This window comes from Danio rerio, chromosome 8 (assembly GCF_049306965.1).
Source record: "Danio rerio strain Tuebingen ecotype United States chromosome 8, GRCz12tu, whole genome shotgun sequence".
Lineage (NCBI taxonomy): Eukaryota > Metazoa > Chordata > Actinopteri > Cypriniformes > Danionidae > Danio > Danio rerio.
Genome location: NC_133183.1, coordinates 42,119,589 through 42,125,000, shown reverse-complemented (window position 1 = coordinate 42,125,000; position 5,412 = coordinate 42,119,589).

The window sequence follows — 5,412 nt, the reverse complement described above, 5'->3', positions numbered from 1 at the left end:
TGTTCATACTGGCAAGAAGCTTTGATACATCATCAGTCTAAGCTGTCAATCAACTCCATAGCAACAAAACAGACAAACCTAGCAACGATATAACAGCAGCTATATCTCAGCATCAGAACATCGTAGAGAGGCGGGGGTTGGCTTGTTTGAATCAGGCTCACACACCATCTATCTATCTATCTATCTATCTATCTATCTATCTATCTATCTATCTATCTATCTATCTATCTATCTATCTATATCTATCTATCTATCTATCTATCTATCTATCTATCTATCTATCTATCTATCTATCTATCTATCTATCCATCTATAACTATTTATCTATCTATCAATCTATCTATCTATCTATCTATCTATCTATCTATCTATCTATCTATCTATCTATCTATCTATCTATCTATCTATGTCTATCTATCTATCTATCTATCTATCTATCTATCTATCTATCTATCTATCTATCTATCTATCTATTTATCTACCTCTATCTATCTATCTATCTATCTATCTATCTATCTATCTATCTATCTATCTATCTATCTATCTATCTATCTACCTCTATCTATCCATCATGCTAACAACATGCTAATTCATGCTAGAATCATGCTAGTTACATGCTAATTCATGCTAGAATCATGCTAGTTACATGCTAATTCATACTAGAATCATGCCAGTCACATGCTAATTCATACTAGAATCATGCTAACAACATGCTAATTCATGCTAGAATCATGCTAGTCACATGCTAATTCATGCTAGAATCATGCTAGTCACATGCTAATTCATGCTAGAATCATGCCAGTCACATGCTAATTCATACTAGAATCATGCTAACAACATGCTAATTCATGCTAGAATCATGCTAGTCACATGCTAATTCATGCTAGAATCATGCTAACAACATGCTAATTCATGCTAGAATCATGCTAGCAACATGCTAATTCATGTTAGAATCATGCTAACAACATGCTAATTCGTGCTAGAATCATGCTAGTAGCATGCTAATTCATGTTAGAATCATGCTAACAACATGCTAATTCATGCTAGAATCATGCTAGTAACATGCTAATTCATGCTAGAATCATGCTAACAACATGCTAATTCATGCTAGAATCATGCTAGTCAAATGCTAATTCATGCTAGAATCGTGCTAACAACATGCTAATTCATGCTAGAATCATGCTAGTAACATGCTAATTCATGCTAGAATCATGCTAGTAACATGCTAATTCATGCTAGAATCATGCTAACAACATGCTAATTCATGCTAGAATCGTGTTAATTCATGCTAAAATCATGCTAGTAACATGCTAATTCATGTTAAAATCATGCTAGGTACATGCTAATTCATGCTAGAATCATGCTAGTAACATGCTAATTCATGCTAGAATCGTGCTAGTAACATGCTAATTCATACTAGAATCATGCTAGTAACATGCTAATTCATGCTAGAATTATGCTAACAACATGCTAATTCATGCTAGAATCATGCTAGTAACATGCTAATTCATGCTAGAATCGTGCTAGTAACATGCTAAATCATGCTAGAATCATGCTAACAACATGCTAAATCATGCTAGAATCATGCTAACAACATCTATCTATCTATCTATCTATCTATCTATCTATCTATCTATCTATCTATCTATCTATCTATCTATCTTTTCATACTTTTTAAAACTGTTTAAATAAACTATTACCGTCAGGCTTTCACAAGCCAGCCTCAAAGTTTGTTCTCAAACTTTAAGAATCTAGTTATTTTTATTATTAATATTATTATTCTTCTTCTGAGACTAAAAATTAAACTCTATCTCCACCTAGACCTTTCAAGCTATGACCATCAAACTCGGGTCAGACCTCCGAACTATTCTGACTCGAGTTGCTATATCCTTTCCGACTGATCCGACTTTCGGTTTCCTGAAAAACGTCCCGGGACCGTCGGAAAAATCCCATAGACGTAACATTGGGTCAAACTTTGTGACCTCATAACTCCGCATCAGAATGTCACACAGACTTCTAACTGGGCTCATTTAACTCAGACTATCAAACTGCCAATGACTGATCACCTTTAAACTTTCTGGCCACGCCCTAGCAACCACTTTTGGACCCTAGAAACCGTCCCATAGACTTCCATTGCAAAAGACTCTCATTGACTTTACATTGGATCAAACTTTGTGAGCTCATAACTCTGCATCAGACTGTCCTACAGACTAATGATTGAGCTCATTTAACTCAGTCTAGCCAGCAGCCAATCACTGATGGCCTTTTAACTTTCTAGCCACGCCCTAACAACCAGATATTGCACCCTAGCAACTGTCCCATAGACTGCCATTAAAGAGGTTCAGACTGATATTGTCATGCTGCATTATGATAGAGACATGGGGGTTGTTTTTAACTGTTCATACTGGCAAGAAGCTTTGATACATCATCAGTCTAAGCTGTCAATCAACTCCATAGCAACAAAACAGACTAACCTAGCAACGATATAACACTAGCTATATCTCAGCATCAAAACAACGTAGAGAAGCGGGGGTTGGCTTGTTTAACTCATGCTTACACCATCTATCTATCTATCTATCTATCTATCTATCTATCTATCTATCTATCTATCTATCTATCTATCTATCTATCTATCTATCTATCTATCTATCTACCTCTATCTATCTATCTATCTATCTATCTATCTATCTATCTATCTATCTATCTATCTACCTCTATCTGTCTATCTGTCTATCTATCTATCTATCTATCTATCTATCTATCTATCTATCTATCTATTTATCTATCTATCTATCTACCTCTATCTATCTATCTATCTATCTATCTATCTATCTATCTATCTATCTATGTCTATCTATCTATCTATCTATCTATCTATCTATCTATCTATCTATCTATCTATCTATCTATCTATCTACCTCTATCTATCTGTCTATCTGTCTATGTATCTATCTATCTATCTATCTATCTATCTATCTATCTATCTATCTATCTATCTATCTATCTATCTATCTATCTATCTATCTATCATCTATCCATCCATCTATCCATCATGTTAACAATTTGCTAATTCATGCTAGAAACATGCTAGTTACATGCTAATTCACACTAGAATCATGCTAGTCACATGCTAATTCATGCCAGAATCATGCTAGTCACATGCTAATTTATACTAGAATCATGCTAACAACATGCTAATTCATGCTAGAATCATGCTAGTCACATGCTAATTCATGCTAGAATCATGCTAACAACATGCTAATTCATGCTAGAATCATGCTAGTAACATGCTAATTCATGTTAGAATCATGCTAACAACATGCTATTTCATGCTAGAATCATGCTAGTAACATGCCAATTCATGCTAAAATCATGCTAACAACATGCTAATTCATGCTAGAATCATGCTAGTAACATGCTAATTCATGCTAGAATCATGCTAGTAACATGCTAATTTATAATAGAATCATGCTAGTAACATGCTAATTCATGCTAGAATCATGCTAACAACATGCTAATTCATGCTAGAATCATGCTAGTAACATGCTAATTCATGCTAGAATCGTGCTAGTAACATGCTAATTCATGCTAGAAACATGCTAGTAACATGCTAAATCATGCTAGAATCATGCTAACAACATGCTAATTTATGCTAGAATCATGCTAGTAACATGCTAAATCATGCTAGAATCTTGCTAGTAACATGCTAATTCATGCTAGAATCATGCTAGTAAAATGCTAATTCATGCTAGAATCGTGCTAACAACATGCTAATTCATGCTAGAATCGTGCTAACAACATGCTAATTCATGCTAGAATCGTGCTAGTAACATGCTAATTCATGCTAGAATCGTGCTAACAACATGCTAATTCATGCTAGAATCATGCTAGTAACATACTAATTCATGCTAGAATCGTGCTAGTAACATGCTAATTCATGCTAGAATCGTGCTAACAACATGCTAATTCATGCTAGAAACATGCTAATTCATGCTAGAATTATGCTAACAACATGCTAATTCATGCTAGAATCATGCTAGTAACATGCTAATTCATGCTAGAATCGTGCTAACAACATGCTAAATCATGCTAGAATCATGCTAACAACATGCTAACTCATGCTATAATCATGCTAGTAACATGCTAATTCATGCTAAAATCATGCTAACAACATGCTAATTCATGCTAAAATCATGGTAGTAACATGTTAATTCATGCTAGAATCATGCTAATAACATGCTATTTCACACTAGAATCATGCTAATAACATGCTAATCTATCTATCTATCTATCTATCTATCTATCTATCTATCTATCTTTTCTTACTTTTTAAAACTGTTTAAACTAAATAAACTATTACCGTCAGGCTTTCACAAGCCAGCCTCAAAGTTTGTTCTCAAACTTTAAGAATCTAGTTAGGCTGGCTTGTGTAGCAAGCCAGACTACTGTTATCCTATTAAACTTATTATTATTTTTCTATATTATTCTTCTTCTGAGACTAAAAATTAAACTCTATCTCCTCCTAGGCCATTCAAGCTATGACCATCAAACTTGGGTCAGACCTCCGAACTATTCTGACTCGAGTTGCTATATCTTTTCCGACTGATCTGACTTTCGGTTTTCCGAAAAACGTCCCGGGACCGTCGGAAAAATCCCATAGACGTAACATTGGATCAAACTTTGTGACCTCATAACTCTGCATCAGACTGTCACACAGACTTCTAACTGGACTCATTTAACTCAGACTATCAAACTGCCGATGACTGATCACCTTTAAACTTTCTGGCCACGCCCTAGCAACCACTTTTGGACCCTAGAAACCGTCCCATAGACTTCCATTGCAAAAGACTCTCATTGACTTTACATTGGATCAAACTTTGTGAGCTCATAACTCTGCATCAAACTGTCCTACAGACTAATGGCTGAGCTCATTTAACTCAGTCTAGCCAGCAGCCAAATACTGATGGCCTTTTAACTTTCTAGCCACACCCTAACAACCAAATACTGCACCCTAGCAACTGTCCAATACACTGCCATTAAAGAGGTTCAGACTGATATTGTCATGCTGCAGTGGGATAGAGACATGGGGGTTGTTTTTAACTGTTCATACTGGCAAGAAGCTTTGATACATCATCAATCTAAGCTGTCAATCAACTCCATAGCAACAAAACAGACTAACCTAGCAACGATATAACAGCAGCTATATCTCAGCATCAGAACATCATAGAGAGGCGGGGGTTGGCTTGTTTGACTCATGCTCACACACCATCTATCTATCTATCTATCTATCTATCTATCTATCTATCTATCTATCTATCTATCTATCTATCTATCATCTATCTATCTATCTATCTATCTATCTATCTATCTATCTATCTATCTATCTATCTATCTATCTACCTTTATCTATCT